The sequence below is a fragment of the Frieseomelitta varia genome, unplaced genomic scaffold (assembly GCF_011392965.1).
Source record: "Frieseomelitta varia isolate USP_RPSP 00005682 unplaced genomic scaffold, Fvar_1.2 scaffold_215, whole genome shotgun sequence".
NCBI lineage: Eukaryota > Metazoa > Arthropoda > Insecta > Hymenoptera > Apidae > Frieseomelitta > Frieseomelitta varia.
In genome coordinates this window covers 83,796-110,322 of record NW_025109917.1, presented here as the reverse complement: position 1 = coordinate 110,322, position 26,527 = coordinate 83,796, and the positions used below count along the sequence as shown (strand labels likewise).

Below are 26,527 nucleotides of genomic sequence, written 5' to 3'. Positions count from 1 at the left end.
AGGATAACAAATCAAACGATCGTTTCCCTCTCCTCCGACTGTACGCGAGTTCGAGACCTCGTATAAAGTGGAGTCGATCCCGAGCGTGCACACGATCCGCCTCTTGAAAAATTCAACGACGGGCCGCGCGTACGCGGGGAAACTCGAGCACACACTCGGGATCCACCAGGAACGATCGATCCATTCGCCGTGTAATTCAATCCCGCAGCTTTTGGCGCTGCGAACAAAAACCGGACGGAAGCGCGCGGACCAGCTTCCGTTCGCCACTTCTCCGTTCCCTAACACGCTCGATCTGATCGTTCGGCGAACGAATGGACGGACGTCGAGGGTGATATTTCGTCGTTCTCCTCGGAACGGAATTACTTGGAATGGAAATTGATGGAAGAAATTTTGGAGAGCGATGCGGTTGCACTCGAGGGAAAACTCGAGTTTCGTGGTTTCTGTCGTACGTATCCGAGATACGTTGCCAAGGGAGGTTTGGCCCGTTTTGTAACTATAAAGAGTAGGTATTACTTTTTTAGGATGCACGATGTTGCACGAGTGATAGAAATATAAGTGCGAGTGTCTTTGATTGGAATATTTAGCAGGGCGGCGATTTGTAAGTGGATTGTGACCGTGCCTGGTCAGACGCCGAAGAAGAATATGAATAGAGCTAAAAATACTATTTTAAATGGCAAATAGTAAACAGATATTTTATTTTACATGGTGCATGTATTTTTGAAAATGAAATATTTTATTTTTGTCCGAAAGAACGCACTTTTGAAAAAAGTAAAATATTTTATCTGGTGTAAAAAATTTCTGAGATAATGTTTTACATGGCAAATGGTAAACAGATATTTTAATTTGCATCATGCATGTATTTTTGAAAATGAAATATTTTATTTTTGTCCGAAAGAACGCACTCTTGAAAAAAGTAAAATATTTTATTTGTTGTAAAAAATTTCTAAGAATATATTGTTTCAAATAGTATTTTATTTGAAAAACGCTGAAAATATTTGTGAAAATATAGTTCGAAATATTTTATTTTATTTAATTTATTATCCAGATTCACTTTCAACAAGTCAATCTTCATTCTCGCAAAACAGAATGAAAGACATGGAAATCGATCATTTCTTTTCCTTTATGGAAGCACACAGTGATGATATTGGGGACAATGGTGGCAGAGTTAGAACTACTGCAATATTTAGACGAACAATTATTTTTGAAAATATAACACGCTAATTTCGTCTTCCGCTCCAGTTGAAAGACTGTTTAGTTTCGCTTAATTTTTCGTCCACGAAAGAGTAGTTTAAATGATATTATATGAATTGCTACAGAAAAGCCGTGTTAAATCGAAAGATTGTATCTGCACAACATTCTGTTAAATCAAGCAATTAGTGCCAAGTAGCACTATGAAAAATAATTTAATTAATTAATTCGTTAAAAATATTTTTCATATTATTTTTTATAGAAGCTTAACTGCATTAAAATCAAAGATATATTTCGGATGTCTGATTGTTAAATACTTTTTGAATACTAGTCTTTTCTCTAGAGTTCCTATTATTCTCATCGAGCGAGAATAAATTTGCATATTCATTCAGAGTCTAAAACTAATCTCTGGTTTTACAAAAAAGTAAGATAAAAACCTTCAGTCAGCTCCGCCTCCAATTGGCTAATTTTATTGCTTACCTGAAATGAGAAAGAAAAGAAAATATTAGTCAAACGTTCCTTAGGCATCATTACACTTTAATTAAACATGCTGCAGATTTGTTAAAAACAAACAAATTTTATAGTAGAGCTCAGAATCCGCAGGGTAATTGCAAGGTAAGACTCAAAGTGGTTTAGGAAATGCTACTGCAGTGTGTAAATTAAGAACAGAAATATGCCGACCCAAATACTGCCTGTTTTAAGGCCTTTCATCTGAAACCGTGTTGCTTGGCAGAACATCATGACGAAAGTTCGATTTCTAATCTAACTTTCCATAAATTTGCCAAAAATTTTTCATCGCGGCGATAACTGTGCTTGTCAGCGCCAAGTGCGACTGCAATAGAAAATTAGGTCGCTGCACATGTAACTATTAGTCGTTTTTTTTTTCTTTTTTTTTTTACGTGTCATTCATTCTATTGTTCGAATATAATGTCAACGATCCATACGATCGTGTAATTGCCGGTATGTTATCGATGTTATCGTAACGAAAGAATTAACACTTTACACTCTGACGCATTTCTGCCAGCAAGCTATTTAACTAATGTCACACATAGTTAAGCACAAAGTGTGACAATTTGCAGATAACTCTAGTAACTGAAAGTAATTCCGACGTGCACAGTCCATTCATGTATGAATCACAGTCCATTCATTGTCCAAAATCAGAGATTGTATCTTCCATACATGTTTTTTTTTTATCCGATATTTTTTTTTTTTTATCATCACGCGTATCGTTTTCACGAGCGTTTATCCCGATGAAATGTTGATACAGAATCGATAGTGTCTATGTTCACTAAGTCGAGTTACATGACAACCAATATGACGAAAAAAATTATTGAAACTCCTGATAGAAGCTGGAAACGAGACTTTCACCGAATCAAATCGTTGCAATTATCAACAAATCTTGTATTAATATTACATTAATTTTACATTAAATAATTATTTAATATCTTAATTCATAATCATTAAAATCGTAATCCAATCGAATCAAATATTATACAAATCTACAATACTGTCTAATAATTATTCTACAAAAATCTCAGGAAAATTGCAATTATTCATCAAGTCAAGTGGCATCAAAATAAAGTGACGAAATGAATTATATCGGAATGCGCGGACGACTAAGCCATGGAAAAGAGCGATCAAAGAAGAAATACACGTCCTTACATCTCACACAGCAATTCCTTCTCGCGCGCCACAAAAAAGTTCGCCTGTTAATCAACGGAACGACTGTCAGTCCATGCAAAACACGGTTTACAGCCCAAGACCGGGCTGATTGCGTGTCCAACTAACAACGTCCTTCTCCCCTTCGCCAACGTTAAAATCTCTCAACAAGTCGAACCTCGGCGATAATGCACCGTGAATCGCGCTGATGCGCACGATAATCGATCGTTGATAACTGCACGTCGAACACATGCAAGCAAACGTACGAGCGAATTACGACTTCCGTTTCGACGAAAGAGAGCGAAGAAGCACAGAGAGAGGAGGGAAAAAAGTGTCAGTTACTCGCGCCTGATAGATCTCCCTTTGGAAATGCTGATTCGATGGGAACGACGCGATCGATCAATGGGATCGAGTGCTAGTTAGGCTAAGAGACGCGCGAGATAGGATCATCGATTAGCCTCTTACAGCGTGACGCTCATTCCTAGAGAACATGGAACGACGAACGTCGCAAGAACTCCTCGTCGAACTGCGTGTGTACCACGAGAGGATGAAATCTTCGATGCATTCTGTTCCGTTTACGAGAGAAACCTCTGATAATATCTTAAAATCTGTTTCCATAAATAGTTTAATATAAAAGAGCACTGGTGGCAATTTGAGCTAAACATAAAAATAATACAAGTAATATAAAAATTCGAGAATCAAATAGGTGATGTATTGACACACGAGGGGCTTCCACCATTGGATTCATAAAATATTTTTAATTTAATAATAATTTCTAATAACGAGTTGTACAAAAATAATATAACAAGAAATATAAAAATTCGAGGATGAAAAGGACATTGGCATGTGAAAAAAGTTTTTTTTTGCAGCTCTGTCATGTAGCTGGCAACTGATTGCGGACCATAACGAGTAACCAACCGTATACAATAATTCGTCGCTTTTTTTTTAACCTCGTCAGTATATCACTGGATAGAAATTATCGAGAAGTAATAAATTCATTATTTGTTTTGCCTATTCTGTTATACTTAAAACTGAGAAAATATTACAATTTTGGAACAAAAAATTCTCAACGTGCGTGGCACGTCATTCTAGCGCAAAAGGTTAAACAAAATATACAATATTTTTAATGGTTTCTAATAGTGGGTTGTACAAAAATAAGACAAGAAGTATAAAAATTTGAGAATCAAAAAGATATTTGCACGTGATGGTTTCTATTTGTGCAAATCTATCATATATATAAATATAACATAAAATATTTTTAATGGTTTAGGTTAGACAAACGTCCTTTCCTAACGTTATCACTACGATTACCATTCGATAATATTCCAACAGTTGCGAAAGAATATTTCGCAATTTTCCCAAGCACTAGAATTACAATTGTGTCAATACTTTTTCTGATTCTCGATTTTTTATATAACTCACTGAACTATTTATGGAAATTTTGTTTTCACAAAGAAACTTTTGATACCTATTTGACCCACAGTATATCGCTTCTGGCTCAATGATCGTGCAAAAGTTTGTAAATTTATTTGCGAATAAACTCTCAAGCAGGGAAATATTTGCAGGCGCATGCGCGAACAAGAGCGAACGATATACAATATGAACGGACAATGGACGCGTTAACTAAACAACTGCTCAATAAAACACACCTGTTGAGCGAGTATTTGTACAAGAACAATAGACGTTTCTTAATGGAGGAACATTTGCTGAACCGTTTTCTTGCCCCCGTAAATGCCATTACTCACAAATAAATACTCTATCGCTACAATTCTACAAGAAAATTCTCCGCCAATATACGACGCGCACGATCAACGGACATATTCTACGAGGGAAAGTTGAATTCATTTGTCACCTGATCAATTTCAGCCGTGGCCAAGTCTGCTACATGCTTCTTACCAGCTCGCTGTTAGTGGAACGAGAAAAACACATCACTATCACTTTGATTCACTATAGAAGAGAGTAATTTCGAAATATTTGGGGAACTTATGTAACCAGCAACGGTCAGTAACGACTGGACGACAACAACATGGCTGACACACTGTTAACTCAATCGGTAAACAGTGGCCTCGAGAAATCCGAATTCCAGTCGATAAGCGTTAGCATTGAAAATCCGAATATCCAGATTCCGGTCGGTAAAGTGTCAAACAGGAATTAAACTAGAACTACCGACGACTAAAAAATATAGTAATATTTAGCGAAGAAATTGAAGCGTAAGGTACAAGAAAAAATTAATAATGCGATTTAAAAAAAAACAAACAGAAGCTTCTATTAATATATTTCATTAAAAAAATCACTCGAATATCTAAAAATACTATAAAAATAAAAACGTATAAAATTTTCCTTTTTATAGAAAGTTACAAGTTCGTCATTTTGATCACTCTGGTAGCTTTAGTGTTGAACCGATTGTATACAATAATCGATGGATTCATTCATTCTTCATCGCTTCTTCTCTAGAAAGTTGCACGACTAACGTGTTTCTCGCGAAAAAGGGAAAGTGTATAATAGGCGAGAGAATAAAGAAATTAAATCAAAGCTTAATTTCGGCGGGCACGCAACGTTCATCCACGAGTGGGAAGAGTAGGGGGCGGGGGAGGATCGCGAGAAACGCGCCGCGTTCCTGTTCACGCTTGATGCATTTATGCATGCACGCCACGCCGGCGTGTACTATGTCTACGCGCACGAATATAACGTATGCGAATATTTGTGTCGGAGCCGATACGCGTCAAGGGAGTTTCAACGGCGTGACGCGGCGCAGGAAGCGTTCAGCGATCATGGGAACGATCTCGGCTAACCACCGCGCGATCCTGAATCGACTTTCATCCGCGAACACGATCCGCTATCTGTCGCATCCCATTCACCGATTTTTCCAACATGCACCCGTTTATTAACCCGTTTATTATTCGCTCTGGCACGCTTCTGACGATATGTGGTCTTCGTGATTCTCCACGACGGACAAATGACACAGACGTGTATGCATGCACGAAGCGCGTTATTCTGTCTTTGAATTTTTATTACAGTGACGAATGAACTTTTTTTTATTATTATTGAACTTTTATTATTATCGTTTTGTAAACGAAATTTTATAGCAAATTCGAGTTTATACACGTGCCTCGAAGTGCTGTTAGTTACCCATTTTTATTCACATCAGTGGATGTCAATAACGTAATTATCGTAAACGGGAGAAGTAATTATTTTGAACGAGATGTATTTATTTTTGTAGGGAGAAATTTTTTGCCCCTTGAGCTAACACGATATCTCCAGAGGATATTACCTGCAACGCTTGCCAATTCTGAACACGCGTTTCTACCTTCGACAGCTATGGATTATCGTTGAAAGTGTCGGCACATGTTGATATTTGTATACATAAAATATTTGATCGTCGCGAAAACGTAAATTGCATAATAAATAAAACGGATCGGATAAAACTGTATCGAGTGTTCGAGTCACTTTTCAACCTTCCGACACATCTTTCAGCAACGTTAATAAATGCATCAATAGCTGCAATGCACTCGATTAATCTAAATGCCAGTGGCTGAACAATTAACGTATTTCCCGTGACACGAAAATAAACGATTGTCGGGAAAGTGTATGAAAGAATGGAACAAAAATTTCAACCAGGCAAAAGAAACGAATCGATACGTTTTCAACAAAATATTTGTCATTACTATATACTTGCGAAACGAATTTTTCGCTTTTTCCAGAGCGTCGATAACGAAGAATAAATACAGAACCATGCTCGAGACAGAGTTTTACCACTGGAACTATCGAAAATGGTGAAAATGGTATAAAATACCAGTTTATGTAACTTTTATTCGAAATTTTGAATTATTCTTTTCGTAAAACGTACAAACAAAACTGCACTGCGTTACAAAACCTCATAGGTTTTTTACACTTTGATGTTTTCCGATCTCGTTGTCGATGAAATAACAAAACAATTTGCATGCATTAAAAAGTCAACGTTGACATTAAAAAGTCAACTGCATATTTACATCGCGATTGACGATTAATATAAAATTTGGCAAATAAACGTCTCACTCAGTTGCAACACTAAAACTACTGACAACCGAACTCGCAAAAATTAGAGTGCGAGGATATGCGTGGAAAAAAGTTTACGATAATTAATAAACTTTCGCTCGTACCTTCAAGCCTCTAAAAATGCAACATCATAAATCCGCGAGACTAGTCTATAAAAAAAAAAAAAAAAAAAAATTATAAATTGGTCGATTTCGATTATAATTTGGCCACTGGTTACCGCTAGAAGAAAACTGAACCCGCTGCTTATCGAGAGGAAGAATTAACGAACGGGGCAGTCGGAGCAGTCTCGGGGGCTCTGGGAATCGGCTCTGAAAAGTGGAAGACGGTAGATCGTTCGGTAAGTGCATCACGCGGCAAGGGATAAAGTTTAATCTTTCGCAACGCGATCGATCAGGCGAGAGGGGGGAGTGTGCAACCTCCTCCCCCTCGTCTGGAAAGAATCGCAATCGGTCGGATCGGCTGGAAAACGCGCCGGAGTTCGGCCGGCATGAATTATTCAGGGGGTCGAGAGCCGGGCGAGCGGAATAAAACCGATTCTCGCGTTAAATGTTCGACGACGTTACCCGATCCGCTCGGCGTTGCACACGCAACGCGCCGCTTGCAACGCCACGCTGTTTTATTCGGGGAGATCAGGGGCAGGATTCCGACCGACAAAACAAACCGATCGCTCGTCTTTCGTTACGTGATGTAGCTCGTGCCTCGACCTTTTCACTCATCCGCTCGAAATCGTTCGCATCATCTCGAGAACGAGAGAAACTCTTCTCTCCTGACCTCCTTAACTCCTCAACTGGCTGACATTCGTGCGATCGAAATGACCAGCAGTTTGACAACTTTGTTAGATTTAACGCAGACTGATCGACGCGTTACTCATATCTGGATGACGATCTTAATTCTGAATTCTTGCGGCAGGAAAAGATGTAATGGTACTTACAGTGTTTGGTAGAACAACGAGTTTTCCATAGGGAATTATTTCCGAATTAAAAGGGATTAAATTGTCGAAACAGCGATGTAATAATGACGTGGTCGTAACTACTTTGTTTACGTAAAAATACATAGTTGTTATATGGTATAACAGTTATTATACAGTATAAAATATTATAATAGTTGTTCATGATATATTGGGAAACATTTTAAACAAAACTGTTTCAACTGAAGGTTAGACTGAAGTTTGGGTTAGACTTAGGTCAGATTAAGTTTGAAACAGATTAGGCAAAGCAGATAATAAATTTATTACTTCTCAATTCAATTTCTATCCCCTTATTGCCATGCCGACGAGTTCAAGAAGAAAGCGACGAAATTATTGTATATATTGGCCCGGTCACTCGTTATGGTCCGCAAGCGGTTAAGTAGGAAGAAAGGAAGAAAAAAAAAACAAAAGGAAACGCTGTAACTTTATCGAACGGCGAGAAAACTTGGAAGAGAGAATGAAAAAAAAAGGAAGAACGGACGATCTCGTTGACACGGTTAAGAGCGGCGGTACGCCGAGAGATAAAGCTGGCGATTTTCAACGCGCGCCCCTCTGTATAAAGTGGCGACGGGGCCGCTCTCTCGGCAGGCCGCCTATATCGACTTTTCGGCAACCGCCTAAGCCTTGTTTATTTCGACTCCCGGCCAGGAAAAATAAATTTCGGACTCCTCCTCCACCTCCTCCTCCCTCTGGACGCACCACGAATCCGTTTCCGCGATTTCCGCGCGGAATTAAAGCGCAACTTCGACGCCATCGTTTACGAGGCCATCCATCAGAGCGGCACGAACCGCGATACGACCGTTCCAAAGTTACGTGTGCCGTGCAATCGCTATGTCTTTATTCTTTTTTTTTTTTTTATTTTTGCTGCGTGCATCTGTGTGTGCTTCTCGTTGACCCCGCCGGGCAATGGTCATATCCGGTCCGGACGAAAAAAACAGCGGGCTCGCTCCAACGATCGATTTCCCTCGGTTTCTTTTTTTTCTTTTTTTTTTTTTTTTCTTTCTTTTCTTTTTCGATTTCTATTTCATCCTTGTTTTGTTCGGCCGAGGACGACTGTTAGCTCCCCGAGTAAGACACGAACTCGGGTGGTTTTCGAACGATGTGGATGCAAAGCTGATTGGCTGGTGGGGGTGGCAGGTGAAAAAGAGGAGCAGCACAAGAGGAAGAGTATTTGCAGGAATGGGAGGTTGGTTTTGGGTTGATTGGATTGGCTAGGAAGAGTGATTGAACTCTTTTTTTTTTCTCTCTCTCTCTTTCCGCGATGAAAGAAAGATTTCCTTCTCTTTTTGATTTCCTTTTCCCTTTCTTTCGAAGAGGGTGAGTAGATTGATAGAAGATGCCTGAGATGTAATTTTTAGATAATGTGGATAGAGGCATTACGCGTAGAAAATTTAATAAAATTCACACGTTCTCTCACGTATGTAACCATGTGTATACTTATGTTCCAGTGTTACCTGTAGTTGTAAAACTTTTTACATCATAAATAGAATTATTTGTCATGTAAAATAAAATTGTATCGTAAATAAAATTATTTGTTACGTAAGATAAAATTATGTGATAAATAGAATTGTTTATTACGTAAAATTGTTTTTTTTTTTTCATAAAACAATGCTGTCTTGCGGTAAGATATTACTGAGTAGTATGATATTATTTAGTAATTACAAAGATTTGCAACGATTAAAATAGCCCGCGTATATTAATAATTATATTAATAATTCTGAAGTGAAATTATTTAGAGAAATCTAGATTACTTTCTCCCAACCATTAAATTGTTCCAAAAGTTCCTTTCGTTTCATTAATGAACAATCTATGCAGAATACTTTACGTTTTACATCACGTTATTGAATTATGTACGATCCACTCTCGTTTATTAACTTCCTCCATCTTTCCGGAAGATTCATCTTCCCAAAACTTCTGAGATTCGCCAGCAAAATATCGTTCGAGATGCATTCTCGTGTCGTTTATCCAAACAAATTTTTTCGCCGCAGAGGTTTCATTTTTTACTACTTAAAGGCAGTAATCAGGCAGGGAATATGAAGATAAAACATCCTTCATAATTATTATCCACACTTTTCGTTTGAAAATTTCTTCCGAGATTCAGTAAATGATACAAAAATGCATCTCCAACGATATTTTGCTAACAAACTTTAGAAATTTTTCTGTACTTTTATTATCAATTATTTATACCTTTAAAATTCGTTTAAAAATTCTTCCGGTGGCTCAATAAATGACACAAAAATGCATCTCCAAGGACATTTCGCTAGAAAATTCTAGAAATTTTTATCTATACCTCCATTATTATTATTATTTATATTCTTAAAATTCGTTTAAAAAGTCTTCCGGTGGCTCAATAAATGACACAAAAATGCATCTCCAACGATATTTCGCTAGAAAATTTGATCTGCATTTTTATTATTATTATCTATAATATTTATTATCTATAATCTATATATATTTTAATCATTATTTATACTTTTATAAATTTGTTTAAAGATTCTTTCGGTGTCTCAATAAATGGCACAAAAATGCATTTCCAACGATATTTCGCTAGAAAATTCTAGAAATTTTGATCTGTACTTTTATTATTATCATCTATAATATTATCTATAATCTATATATATTTTAATTATTATCTATACCTTTATAAATTCGTTTAAAGATTCTTTCAGTGTCTCAATAAATGGCAGAAAAATGCATTTCCAACGATATTTCGTTAGAAAATTCTAGAAATTTTAATCTGCATTTTTATTATTATCATCTATAATATTATCTATAATCTATATATATTTTAATTATTATCTATACCTTTATAAATTCGTTTAAAGATTCTTTCAGTGTCTCAATAAATGACACAAAACTGCATCTCCAACGATATTTCGTTAAATCCTAGAAATTTCGGAGCTTCATGTTCTCTGAAGAGACAGAGGAAGATAATAGATCGTCCAGTAACATGACAACCTACCCTCAGAGAAATCCTTCCAAATCGCCCAACTATCCCCAATCGAATCCCGAAGATCAGTCTGATCTTTCTCACGAAAATACTAGAAGGAAGCTCGAGGCACCGAGGCTCGCTCCAAGCGAAAAGCTAAAGAGACTCACTTATCGCGGCACGATACGACACCGGAAGGAGAAACGAAAAAAAAAAAAAGAAGCAGAAGAAAGAAAAGGAAGAAATCGATAGGTTGAAGAGGCCCTTTTGAGACTCTCGTACACCTAATATCCGGCGTCCGCTTCACCCTCAGACGACGAGGCCACGATTCAGTTCAAGACGGTGCTAACCAACACGAGTACGCGTTCGCCAGGTGAGACACGAAGCCCGAAGACCTGCAACCCCCTCTCCGCCCCTCATTGATTACGCCCGAGTATTTCAGGGTGTAACAGATGAGACAAGGGAAGATTTGTGAGACGACGCGAGGGAGAAAGACAGGCAAACACGTGCATACATAGGCAAACTCGAGGACAGACGGAAGGATAGAGACAGATAAATAGACGTTATAGGGAGAGAGAGAGAGAGAGAGAGAGAGAGAGAGAGAGAGAGAGAGAGAGAGGTAGAGTTTACAGTGTATCTATATGCATAACGTAGCGCAATCTTGCCGGTTCACGTACAGGGTGTTCGTGATTATCCGACATCCGGAGCAAGCAATTTCTCATGGTCACTCGAGAACCGCTAGGTAATCTCGAGCCACTCTATGGTAACGTACGGCACCGCGACAAAGGGATTCCCCAAATTTCTCATCTTAAGGGGAGGGTGGGAGTGCCGAGAGTCCAGGCGATCTCTGCCCAGAGACATTGACAAACAACGAAATTCGACCACCTCGCGAGGAATTGATCGTCTTCGGTTCGATCGTGTACATGCACCCCCGGACATTTATATACCAATCTAAACTACAAACAGAGAGAAACGACACGAGAGTAACGAGGTCGCAGAATCGGCCAAAGATCGATCAAAGTTTGCAAAGTATAGCGACACGTGCACTGGCAATTGATTTTCAAACCTACACATACCACAAAATACCAAAGTGTTGCCATTGCGCTCGGCCATCTCCATATTGAACTTGGAAGCGAGCAAATAAGAACGAACGGAACGGGATGAAACGCGGATCGGCGGGACGCGGGCTCGTATGTATGATTGAACGAACGAACGAACGAACGAACGAAATCCGTTTGCCGAGAACGTCGACAATCCTGGACAGGCTGGCACGCGATCGATATCGCGAGACATCGAGTGAAATCTCGCCGCATTTTCCTGGGCGAAAACCCGATGACGCCAGACATACCAGAGAAATTGTAACGGCCGGACAACGTAAAAAAACGCCGATTGCGTCAATGCGCGTTCGTATGTCCGTGGAATAAACGAATAAACACGTGGAAGAGGCCACGGAGCTCAGTAAACGTCATCGCGCACGTTGAAACATGGATGCATCGACTTCTAGGTTTCAGGAAACCTGCCACCACGCTACCGATTCTTCTGTATTCACGTGTGGACGTTAACGTTGAAACACGCGCTTCGACCACTTGCGCTCGGCAACTGATTGCGGACCATAACGAGTGACCAAACGGTCATACAATAAACCCCTTGTGGTGGAATGACGTGCCACGCACGTGGAGAATTTTTTTGTCAGAATTACAATATTTCCTCAGTTTTAGTTATAATAATAATATTTCATTTATAATAATAATATAAATATTTATTCTAATGTAATAATTTATATTACATTATAATAAATATTTATATTATTATTATAAATAAACTTAAAACTGAGAAATTCAATTTATTAAAACTATTGCAATTCAATTTATTATAATATAATATAATACAAATATTTAAGTATAGTTATTTAATTTATTATATTTAAGGTACGGTTTGGGCACTCGTTATGGTCCGCAATCAGTTGCCGAGCGCAAGTGGTTAAAACGTCGAAGCGTCCTCCTCCAGCTCCAATCTTACTGTTAGTAATATTATGGTATATAGTAATTACCTCTATATAGAACTAATATCTAGTATATAATATATAGTATATAGTATTAATATCTACTATGTAATTATACTATGTAATAAATATATTTATAATATATTAATAATATAATATAAATATTTATATTATAACGTTATAAATAAGTATAGTAAATAACTTCAATTGCGTACGGTTTGGTCACTCGTTATGGTCCGCAATCAGTTGCCGAGCGCAAGTGGTTAAAACGTCGAAGCGTCCTCCTCCAGCTCCAATCTTACTGTTAGTAATATTATGGTATATAGTAATTACCTCTATATAGAACTAATATCTACTATATAATTATACTACGTAATTTGTATTTAATAATATAATATAACTTATAATATTACTAATATCACTAGCATATATTACTAATATGTTAGTAATTCGCCGATTGCGAAGGCGACCTTAATGCATCATCGCGTCGGCAGCCTTCTAGTTACATAACGATCTCGCGGTCTGCTTTGTCGATCACCGCGGGAAACGTATACTTTCCACGCGATCGAGTCCCGAGGAGTCGCGCGACTCTCCCAGCGCCTTTCAGTTCGATTGCCACAGCTCAGCCGTGTGAGCAGCGATCGTCACGGAATTTCGTTCGGTGGCCAATCGGCGAAGCTATCGATCAGATCGAGGAGAATCGTTTGATCGTGGATAAATCGAGGTTTGGCGAGCAGGTGCGACGAAAGTTCGAAGGCAGTAGGGTAATAATAATTGAAATAAATAGGGAAATAATTGAATTTTTATCATCGACATTCGATATTTCGCGTTCTTTTTTTTTCTTTTTATTTTTAGGTACAGTAAAACCGTGTACCATTGTTTTTCTTTAACGCATGATGCTCGACAAATTTCAGAGCAAGCTACATCTCGTCCTCCGTGGAGGCAGAGTTAAAAATTTCGGCTCGAAGAGTTTCGATGTTTCAATGCGAGTGAAGTGACTGTTTTCACATGCAGGAATCCATTCAGACCCGTGTGATGTTTGTATTCTATGGTCCTTATAGAGTATTTTCGTGTTTTTTTTTTTTTTTCATATTTTTTTGTCTCATACTAAAGTACAAATATTTAACGTTTAGTAGATTAATATGCTACGGGGCAGAGCAGGATACAATGCACTGTGTGTTACGAATGAGCACGTGTGACGTGTACGAGCGTTGAAGAGGCCGATGAATATTTCATTTGCGATTTTTTGTTCTGTTAATTCAGACATATACGTGTTAAAATGATTCAATACGTCGAGAAGTTCCCAAACTAGTAATTAACATAATTTATAAGACAAACCAAATAGAGTAATTTTATATTTCTTGAAATTGTTTTTTACTATTTTTTAGCTAATAAAAATAAAAATTTTATAACTGTATTGCATTTCATACAACTTTTAAAAGGTACCCAATGTTACCCATCCCTATGGGACAACAATCAAATATTTGTATACCTCCAGAAAATTTTATTCTCCTAAAGTTTTTTACAACTTCATCCAAAATTGTCATTTTTTTCATTGTACAAGGTCCAATTAAGACAACAATCAAATATTTGTATACCTCGAGAAAATTTTATTCTCCTAAAGTTTTTTACAATTTCATCCAAAATCGTCATTTTTTTCATTGTACAAGGTCCAATTAAGAGATCTTAGCCTTGCGCGAATTTTTCTTCCTTTGCCATCCGATTTTTTATTAGCTACAAAGCTAAATAATATATTACCCACCCCTATGGGGTAAAATCGGCTATTCGTATACCACCAGAAAATTTTATTTTCCCAAAATATTTTACAATTTTACCCAAAAAGTTTGGTCACTTTCCTATTGTACTAATTTTCTTTTTCGTCGTCCGATTGTTCATTACAAAGCTAAATATATTACTTTCACCTACCAATTTCGCTGCGACGAGACAAATCGAGAACCGATCGAGCGCTATCGATACCCGGACCATCCTTCGAAAGGATTCAAATTTCACGCGATTAGAATATCGCTCTAATCCGAACGCGAGATCCATTTCCACGCTTTCGCTTTACGATTATTAATCACGGGCGGAATCGGTGAACGAGAACGCTATACCACGCGAATACCACGTACGAGTAAACACAATCGCTTGACGTACGAGAAAAATGATCGACCTCTGGCATCTATTCTGTCTCCCACGACACGGCGATATAATAACGTCATTACGCAATATCGGTGGACGTAAATACCAAGCTTGCCATTATATCGGTATAATAACCACGAAACAGCCGCGTCGGACGGCGGTCTCGCGTCAAGGAAACACCCCTGAAATGACTCTCGACGACACACGAAAAATCCAGGATTAATATCGTCAAATAACACGTCTCTCATCCCGACCGAGCCATCATTCGCCAGCCTCACCTTCCGTGTCTCTCCTTCCTCCCGAGAGCAAAGGCGTACCCTCCTGTCCATCGGCCAAACAAATTTCGAACAACCAACGCGATAACGATCTCGTTATTTCGCCCGTGGTCACCCGGTAGAAAAAGGTCGAGGACAGCAGGTTCACCAACGCTAGAAACTATCAAAATGATCAACGAGATCAATATGTAATTTTCGTTTTGCAGATGTGAAACAGTGTATTTTTAGAGATATATTTTATACCGATTTTCTTGTTTGTTAATCACTTTTTTCTCGAGAAGGAGGTACCCTCGGCTTTCTTACTACGCGATCATGTAGAATCATCTTCAAAAAAAAAAACTCTGTTACGAAGAAGTACTTCAAATTCTGCGGTTTTTCAGAATTTACAAGAAAAGCGCGTTCTCGCACGAAAAGAACGGAATTGTCAAAGTTAGAAGCTGCGGAGCTTCGACATTAGACAAAATTAAATTCACAAAATTTTAAAGTTTTATATATATAAAATATCGCTTATATATATATATATATAACATCGCAATATTTGGCTAATGTGCGTGGAAAGCAGTGGAAAATTACTGATGATTATATTATATATAAACATGTAATATTAGATTTATATTATATATAAATATATAAATATATGATGATTCATATTATATATAAATATAGAAATATATGACTTATACTATATATAAATATATAAATATATGATGATTCATATTATATATAAATATAGAAATATATGACTTATACTATATATAAATATATAAATATATGATGATTCATATTATATATAAATATAGAAATATATGACTTATACTATATATAAATATATAAATATATGATTTATATTATATATAAATATATGATTTATATTATATATAAATATATGATTTATACTATATATAAATATATAAATATATGATTTATATTATATATAAATATATAAATATATGATGATTTACATTATATATAAATATAGAAATATATGATTTATACTATATATAAATATATAAATATATGATTTATATTATATGTAAATATATAAATATATGATGATTTATATTATATATAAATGTATAAATATATGATGATTTATATTATATAATTTTTATATTTATTTTATTTTAATTTTATATTATATCTAAATTTATGTTATATAATATATATCACATTATATATATTATATAATATATCATAGATTTTAATAAATATGTTCACAACTCTTCGCCGTACAAACAGAATTGTTCAAGCCTGTTAGATACAGCAAGCCATCGCTAGCAGGGGGCCCTCACGGATGCAGAGAAAAGAGAGGGGGAAATGGACGAGAAGGGGCATCACGAGACTTTGTCGTGGTCGGGGAGGGGGGAGGGGGGCCTTTAGAATCGAGTCCCACGCGTTCCCAGACATTCCAGCTAGTAATTGCTGGTTGCCGCCTCCTATCTTGCCGACGTTCGCTCGCTTCTGAGCCAGTCTCTCTCCCTCTCACTCTCTCTCTTTCTCTCTTTATACCCCTTTTTCTCAGTCTCTTCCCTCGTTCCATCCTTCATCCCAACAACGCGGTCTTCTTTCTCTCCTCGTAACACGGCTGCCCTCTGCTCTCTACGGCGTTGCCCTTTCCCTCGCGCGATTCTTTGCATCGTGATGCTGCCCCGTTGCTCGTTAACTGGCCTCCGGACTCGAGGAACCCCTCTCTCTCTCTCTCTCTCTTTCTACGTTAACTGTATGTCCGAGAGACTTCCTCCTCGAGGAACGTCCACGTTCGAACGCGCCGATATACGTGTCGCGGATATCGAAACGCATTATCGAAAGTCGAAGCTACAAATTCGCCTGTAAATAACGAATGAAATTCGCGAGAACCCGGGCGTTTCTTGCTCTCGGTCGTCATCGGTTCGAGCATGTTTTGCTTTGAATTTCCGTGTTATCGGTTAGATTGGAAATCCGGGCGATGTTTGACGAGAAAAATCAAAATTTCTCATTCTGACATTTTTTTTTTTTTTTTTTTTTTTAATATTCGATTATTCCTAAATGTCCATGAACCTCGAGAAAATGAAAAAATTAATAATATAATAATAATAATTTTAATACAATAATATTATAATAATAATAATAATTTTAGTTTACAACAGACACATAACAGTCAGACATTTTAGAAATCTCTAAATTTTAAAATAATAATATGATAATAATAACATAACGATATAATTTTAACATAGCAATATAACAATAATAATAATAATTTTAGTTAAAACAGACACATAAAATTAAACATTTCAGAAATCTCTAAATTTTGATATAATAATATAATAATAATAATACAACACTATAATTTTAATATAGCAATATAACAATAATAATAATTTTAATATAATAATATTATAATAATAATAATAATTTTAGTTACAACAGACACATAAAGTTAGACATTTTAGAAATCTCTAAATTTTAATATAATAATATAATTATAATAATTTCAATACAATAATATGACAATAATAATAATTCTAATATAACAATAATAATAATTTTAGTTAAAGCAGACACATGAAGTTAGACATCTACTTTGAGAGATGTTCGGTCAACTATGTTTAATTTTCTATCCTACGAATTTTTTTCCACGATAAAATGTAGTATTTGTCAATGAGAAATCATTGCTACCCATTGCGTAATGTGTTTTTAAAAAATCGTGGACGTCGTTTCTATCTGGCGAGCGTGTCGCGCCGTATTTCTGGAGCCGGCGATTCGGACTCGAGATATCTCCACGTTAACGACGATTCGCCTGCCTCGTAAACTTCTCTAATTAGGGGAAACTAAGCGCGGAGGACGATTTGAATTTTCATGCTTTCCGTGCTTCGCCATTGGAGTATTTTTTCTTTTCTTATTTAAACACCGCCAAGCTGTTGTAAATATACGGAGGATTCAGGCCGATTTATCGCCGTGTCTTTCACTCGTTTGGATCGCTGGATCTTCAGATTTACAACGTGTGACACTGATTAATAACACATTCAACCCATACGTTTTCAATTATTACATTCTTCGAAGCATAATTCAAACCGAACGTGAAGTATTGTTTTAATCTCCTTTCTAGTTTCGAAATATGTTTCGTAATTTCTTCTATTTGTGTAACAATTTAATTTTATTGACTTCATCTTTATCATTAATAGGAGCAATAGCAATGTTACTGTTTGATCGAAATTTTAATACATCTTTCTTTTTCTTTTCATCCGGTGGGGAAAGAATTTTTCAGATAAAGAGACTAAATACAATAATTTCATTAATTTAAAAAAATTTTAAAAGAAGTTCAACTGTAGGAGACTAAACAATAATTTGTTTAATTTAAACAATAATTTCATTAATTTAAAAAAATTCTAAACCTAACCCAAACATAACCTAAAACGTGCCGACGACCAGTTTAAAAATTTGATTTAAAATTCTGCATTCTCTCGCGAAAAAATAATAAAAAATCCAATTTCTTCTTTTACTGTCCAAAATTCCTTTTTTCTCTGTTTGATTTCTTCATTGCTCTTTTTTTCCTCTGTGCGCTGTTTCCTTTGTGCATTAAATCGACAATTATTCGTGTATTCCGACCGATAGGTGTGTGCAAAGTTGTAGTAACAGTACGTTTGATGTTAATAAATATTTCAAAATTCCTGTATTTTTACAAATTTGACTCGACGAACTTGTAAAGCATGGTGAAACGTTCGATTTCTCCACATTTTGCGGGCGACCTCGTAAACGATGATAAATCTCGGGCGTTCGGTCGTTTAGATCCGAGCGAAACAAGAGGCGCAACAATGTAATAACAGGTGTAATGCGCTAATTCTCGAAGCCTTCGTGACCCCCGTTCGTCTAATTTGCATCGCAACAAGGATATGCATTCTCATTATCACCTATTTAGGGAAGATCCTCCTTTACGGAAACGGTTCCTCAGCATTTCTTTCCAACCCCCCCTCCCCCCTTTATTTAATACTAGAACTATCAGTTCAAAACGACCGATTTATAATTTTCCTTTTTCTTGGAAATTTTATACTTTTTTAATATTATTATTATTTTTATATTATTTATATTATTTTATATTATTATTATTTTTATATTATTTTATATTATTATTATTTTTATATTATTTATATTATTATTATTTTTATATTATTTATATTATTATTATTTTTATATTGTTTTCATATTTATTTTATATTTACATTGTTTTATATTTTTATATTATTATTATTTATATTGTTCCGTATTATTATTATTTTTATATTATTTATATTATTTATATTATTTTATATTATTATTTTTATATTATTTTCATATTTATTTTATATTTACATTGTTTTATATTATTATTTTTATATTATTTATATTACTTTATATTATTATTTTTATATTGTTTTCATATTTATTTTATATTTATATTGTTTTATATTATTATTATTTATATTGTTTTGTATTATTATTATTTTTATATTACTTATATTATTTTACATTATTATTAATATTTTTTATTATATTTTAAATTTTATATTCTTGGATTTTTAAGAATTTAAGCGATTCTTCGAAAAACGTGTGAATAAACTTGATTAAATAACTTGAGTAATTTTTCATTCTTTTTTCTTTTTTTCTACTTCAATGCTTCCGATAGAAATTTTACTTTTGATTTTGGTAGTTTTAGCATCAATTAGTCCTTCTCGTGCGCATACACCCTCAACATCCGAAAAGGAAAGAAATAAAAAGTCTCTCATCACATTGGCGCTCACCTCGTGCACTCGCGTAATTACAGTCATCCCCTATGTAATTTTATCCTCTATTATTACAGCAATTATCAGCAGTATTATCGATATTACTGCGCCCATTATTATCACCATCACCTAAACACCATGTTTTCTCCCTCTCTCTCTTTCTCTCGTTCAAGAACGAGACACGAAAGTTTCACACATGTGCGCCTCGGGGAATTTTCTGAAAAACTGAGCAGCAGCGTTTTGGAATCTGTTACTGATCGCGAATCTCGATCGTGTCGCGATCAGTAACAGATTCCACGTAAAAAATCGAGGAATTTATCGCGCGTTTTGTGAGATAATGTCACATTTTGTGATCGTCTCGCGAATGGTTTGAAACGAAAAAGAGAGAAATTCACCAGAGACGAGAGTCTCCTTCAAGAGAAACAAGAAAGGCCATTCGTCCAAAAAAATGCCCCGCTGCTTAAAGAAAAAAAAAAAAAAAGAAAAGAAGAAGATCCTCTGTCCGCGTGAAATCCAGAATTAAGCTGGCCAACGCCAACGTCGTTAAAATAATACTATTTTCGAGCAATGTTTATGTAATAACGCCGCTTTCAAAATGAGTATAATACGCAGGGATGCGTGAAATATTCAGTGTATTGAAAACCTCGTCTCGCTTCCATTTTCTGTTTCCGTGAATTTTAACAAATGTGTAAATTCGCGCGTAATCTGGCTCGAACGTCATAGCTCCAGAAACGTCCGAAATTAGTGTAACAAAACTGTGAAAGTGTATGATAAATTGGTGCAATCAAAAATTTGAGAGGTCAATTTGATCGACTCGTTACACATCCTTGCATCTCTGTTTCATCAAAACAAACTCGTATTAATTCAGAATTTGTACCGATACATTTCCTTTTCTTTTTTTTTTTTTTTTAATTTTCGTTATTCAACTATACTGATTGTGAGCTTCCTTCCAAGTATTCGTAGAAGATGTCCGAAAGAGAAAGAGTTTGAAAAAGTTTCAATAAACTGATCTTAGCCCACTTGAGACGTCATGGGAGGAGATTGACAGACAAGACAGGAAACATGCTCCAACGTTCGCGAGAACACGTCAATGGAGATTTCACAACGCTGTTGAAACAACGTGCCGCTTGAAAATTTAAATAAACTAATTGAAAGACTGCCTAAGAGTAGTGGAACTTGCGTTGAAAAACGGGGACGAAAAGCATAAGCGTAGTTATTCGTGCACGAGTAACACAAAAATAGCTTGTCTGTGTGTCAAACTTATTAATAAATGTTGGAGAAAATTTGTTTATTATTACGAATGTCGTGCATTTTCCTTTCCTCGGTTTTTGTATTTAACTAATTACATATTATATAACCTATATATATAATATATGTATAAACTATTATATTATATAATCTATAATATAATATATATATTATAATATTTAATATATTATATAATATACTATAATAATATATTTAATAATATAATATTTAATATATTATATAATTTAATTATATTACATATATATTATATAATCTATATAATATACCATACTTATTATATATAATATAATATAATTTAATTATATTACATATGTTATATATTATATAATCTATGTAATATACTATATATTAGCGTGAGCATAGACGTCACAATATTTAGATATTATGTAAAAAGTTTCTGAAACAAAATTATCTCCAAACAATGAAACTTTCTTTCTTAACACAGTGGTCTCCAACTTTTCGTTCATGTAACATAAACCTTTACATCTCTGGTTTCAATTGAGTCTTATAATATAATATACACATAGATACATACATATATATTTACATGTTTGAGGAACAAATCCTATTAAAAGTTAATTGTAAAGACAAATTTCTATCGTGATAACACACACTAACAAATTACTTTGATTTTCATAGACTATTCTTTCCCTTTTCATTCGAGTATTTCGCTTTGAACGTTATTTCAAACACAAATCTTCAATTGCAAAATAAATATATTATTCTCTCAAATAATCACTATTTGCCCAGCTTCGTGGCCAAATGACCCACGAATGCCAATAATCGAAATACAAAACATTCAGAAATTTATTACCAAACCTATCTATTCCACATAAAGGGGCATCGTTTCAAAAATTTACTCGCCAATTACCATTCCAAATGAATTCCCGGACCCAGGTCCCGGTGAAAACACTTTGCAAACAAACAACGTCCGCGTATGGCGGACGTAATATCGCATCACGATGACCAAGTTACACAGTCGCACGAGTCGCACACACATACACACACGCGTGTGATCGCACGTTTGTCCCGTGGCTGAGTATATATATACATATATATGTACGCAATGACGTTACACAGCGAGGAATGCCGGTTTGGATCAGTTCCAGACGTGCTTATCGTTTGATTAACCGTCTTAGTTTCCGGTCGGTGTACTCACGTGCGTGATGGAAGGAACGCGGGATCGCTCGGACAATAATGCCAGCCTCCGCCTCTCGCCACGGCTAAATCCTTGTCAATTGGCCATCTAAATTCGGGAATTATCCTCGCGTTATTGTTATCCCGGCCCTCGTTATTGTTATCTAGAACGGCTGTTACAGGAAAAGATGCCTCCTCCTCCTCCTGGAGTAGATTTCGCCCGGCCAAACCGGCAACTCATCGATCGACGTGCACAGAAACGTGTATGAACGTTTGAATTTTGGCTTCGAGACGACTCGCCGCGGGATGCAATAATAATCGAGCAGAACGCTCCAACTGTTGTGATAGCTTGTATAAAACAGAGATTATATGTCCATTTTATTCGCGAGATTATACGAGAAGGACACAAGGGATGAAAAATTCCCTTGAACTGAAAATTGTTTCGAACAGTCGTAATACTGTGGGAAAAAAAAAAGACGTATGAAAGAATTCAGTCGACCTCGTTTCAAAGTAGAGAAGAAGCCTATGGTTTGAGAGTTCTACGTCCGTTTTTTTTTTTTTTGGAACTAGGTATTTTCTTCGCCTCTGAGAACGTTGGAAAAAATGTTTGCCGACGAGTGAAGATGGAAACTCGCTGCCCGACTTTCTTTTTATGTCGAAATTTTGAATTTTTGGATTTCTTTGAATTTTTGCGACGTTCAACAATGGAACTGCCGACGACTGAAGTATAAAAATTGCAAGATGAATAGTAAACTTCATAGTACAAGAAAGGACACATATTTTCAATCACATTAATTAAAAAATACAGCATTGTACGTCTGCAGAATTGCACTTTGAAATATTACAAACTGGTCATTTTGACCATTTCGGTAATTATAAGCGGCAAAAGAAAAAAATCGCATTAAGAAATTTAGATGGAAAACTCTAATCTGCAAAACTCGATCGGTGGCATATTTAGTTTAGTGAAAAAAATTCACCGCGATTTCGAAACTGTTTTCGATTCTCGACAACAAAGCTGTTTTTGCCTCTCCACTTGCTGCAACGATGTTGAAAAAATTTTGAAACATTTTGGAAAAAGAAGAACCGAAAATTAGCAAAGTAGAAACGAAGTCAAGGAATTTTTGACACTATTTAACACTAGAACTACCAAAGTAGTCAAAATGACTAATTTACAATTTACAATACGTTTACAAATGATTTAAATAATTTTTTGTAAAACATACAAATAAAAGCTCGTGCACTTTCCATTGTATCATGTACAAAGTTCCAATCTTTTGGAACTTTAATGTTTCTGATCTGAATTTTATGCTTTAATTGTCAGAAGTGACTCGAAGAAGTATATCTATCATAGAAAATTATTTTTTCATTATTTATCGCAGACAATTATTACGGTCGTGTTACGCTCGACTGCTTGATAATTCTCGACCTAACGTTCTAAAATGGCAATTGAATTGTAAGAGAATACAAAATTATTCACACGAATAAATTGCACGAATTAAAAATGAATTATAGGTGGTTTAAAAGTAGCGACAGAAATAGAAGAAAAAGCTCCGAAATAGAAGGTAAACATCTGCATTTAGTCGAATCTCGAATCTCTTAAATCACTGAATTTAATTCAATCAAATTTAATTGAATTAAATTTTAAAAAATCAAATTTATTAAACTCGAGTTTCAGTTCTTTAACCGGGCGATCCGCTACCAATATCGGTAAAATCTGAAGAGTATGGGATTTAAAATACAACAAAGTCTCTCAGAAATACATAATAGAAAATATATAGTATAAATATAGAAATATAGAAATATAGTATGAATATAAAAATATATAATATATAGTATAAATGTAAAAATATATAATATAGAGTATAAACATGTAGAAATATATAATATATAGTATAAATATGTAGAAATATATAATATATAGTATAAATATAGAAATATATAATATATAGTATAAGTATAGAAATATATAATATATAGTATAAATATAGAAATATATAATACATAGTATAAATATAAAAATATATAATTTATAGTATAAACGATATAAAATATACGATATATAGTATAAATATAGAAATATACAATATAAATGTATAAACAAATCGAATGTTCGTCGAATGTTCGGAGATAAAAATTTCACGGATCAACGGGAGCCTCGGTGAAGAACAATCACTCCGCCGAGAGAGTTCTCCTCTTTGATTTATCGCGCCACGCGAGACAAGCAAAACCCAGTCTCCATCATCCCTCTTGGCAAATCCGCCGCGTCTAAATAACCCGGCCGTGTTCCAGAAAACACGCGCCTCAGCGATCTGAAGCGTGACAAATTACAATAAACCCCCGGTTATTCAGGCTGCGTTGAAACACGACGTCGATTAGTCTCCAAATAGCGCGCGTCTACCGGTGAAACGGAGGAGGAGATGATCGTCTGGAGAAAATTTCCGCGGCTCGTCGATCTCGCGATTTCCCACGCAGTCTCTATCTGTGTCCGTCTTATCCGCGAAATAATCCCTGGGCGTCTTCTGTATCGACTGTGTGTCTCCAGCGGAGCGTTAAATTGCGTTCACCGATAGCGAAGTCAATTACTTGACACCTACGTTCGTACGACGGCGCGGCGTCGATCGATGCTCGCCCGATTTGTCACGCGTTTCCAATCGCGCCGTAACTCCGTGTTAGTACCCACCCTTCGTCGTGCACCGAGATCGGCGAAAAATCGCGCGGCCAATCGATCGTTGAAAATATCTCTCTTCCACACAGACACACACACACACATACAGAGAGAGAGAGAGAGAGAGAGAGAAAGAGAATTGCCGTGATTCGCGATGATTCACGGAGAAGACCGGTCGAACGAACCGCTTGATCCCCCTCCCCCTCTCACCGGGGTAACAAATTGCTCGATGAGCCTCGCCATCAGAGAGGAAAAACTGCTGGTTCTACGGCCATTTGCTCTGCAGCCGCGACTCGTTTTCTCCACTGTAGCTGCGACTTTTAAAGGGGCGAGTATTATTCACTCTTCGAGCGGTTCTCGAGAAGGATCTCTGATACATATGTATCGATTCCGTCGATTAGTTTCGCTCATTTTTCGCGTCCTTTTTTTTTTTTTTTGGCATGCGAGGATGGGTAGACTTGAGCGACGAGTCATCACTTTCGACTCAGCTGAATTTTTAATACAATTGCTTTCCACCTAACTTGTTGGTACAGGATGTCACCTAAGAATGTTTATATTATTTTTATACAATGCCTCAGCCAAAATTTCCATTATAGAAGTGTCTGTCTTTGAAATATTTTGCTTCGTCGCACAATTTGAACAACGATTAATTAATCGAAGAATGGAAGAATATTCCGCAAAATTACTTAAAAAGGAAATTACTGGAAATATGCCTAATTGAAACTATGGGCTACCCAACAAAATATGAATTATTGTTTATGTTAACAATTTTCAAGTTCAAACATTGTAGAATATCTTTGCCACGCTACATTTCGACATAATTCAGTTTATATTAAGTTTGATATTAAGAAAACTATGTGCAATAAATGAATAATATAAATATATTATGAATAATAATATAAATATATAAATATATTATAAATAATAATATAAATATATTATTGAAAAATTAATCCAAAAAAACTTACTATTATAAACGATCGAAGTCCACAACAATATTCTGAGTAGCATAATGTCCGAATATTAACAAGACTCACTGTACATACACTAGAACGTAGAAAATAAACTATAAACTTCGAAATATGTTGCAAATACAAATTGACTTATCTCAATGACTTCTATCTTTCTAAAACAAATATAACAATCGCAGGAATAAATTTTCCACGAGATATACTGACGAATCAGTTCGATCCCTCCGATACGGAGAATATTCATAGAACAAGAAGAATACAAAGAAAAATTTTGACAAATACTGCGCAAAGATATTCGTTTCTAACGTGTACATTATAAATAATAATATAAATATATTAATAAATGAATAATATAAATATATTATTGGAAAATTAATCCAAAAAAACTTACTATTATAAACGATCGAAGTCCACAACAATATTCTGAGTAGCATAATGTCCGAATATTAACAAGACTCACTGTACATACACTACAACGTAGAAAATAAACTATAAACTTCGAAATATGTTGCAAATACAAATTGACTTATCTCAATGACTTCTATCTTTCTAAAA

The 26,527-nt window shown here is 35.5% G+C and overlaps 1 protein-coding gene and 1 long non-coding RNA gene across 2 annotated transcripts in view; one reads left to right on the top strand and one right to left on the bottom strand.

Annotated features, from left to right (window-relative positions):
* LOC122527362 (plexin-A4) overlaps positions 1-26,527 on the bottom strand; it is a 362,759-nt gene that overhangs the window by 262,887 nt on the left and 73,345 nt on the right. The window lies entirely within an intron of this gene.
* On the top strand, positions 13,297-14,121 carry LOC122527363. Its single transcript, XR_006306328.1, has 3 exons — positions 13,297-13,544; positions 13,636-13,817; positions 13,914-14,121. It is a non-coding gene; the product is annotated as an uncharacterized LOC122527363 (long non-coding RNA).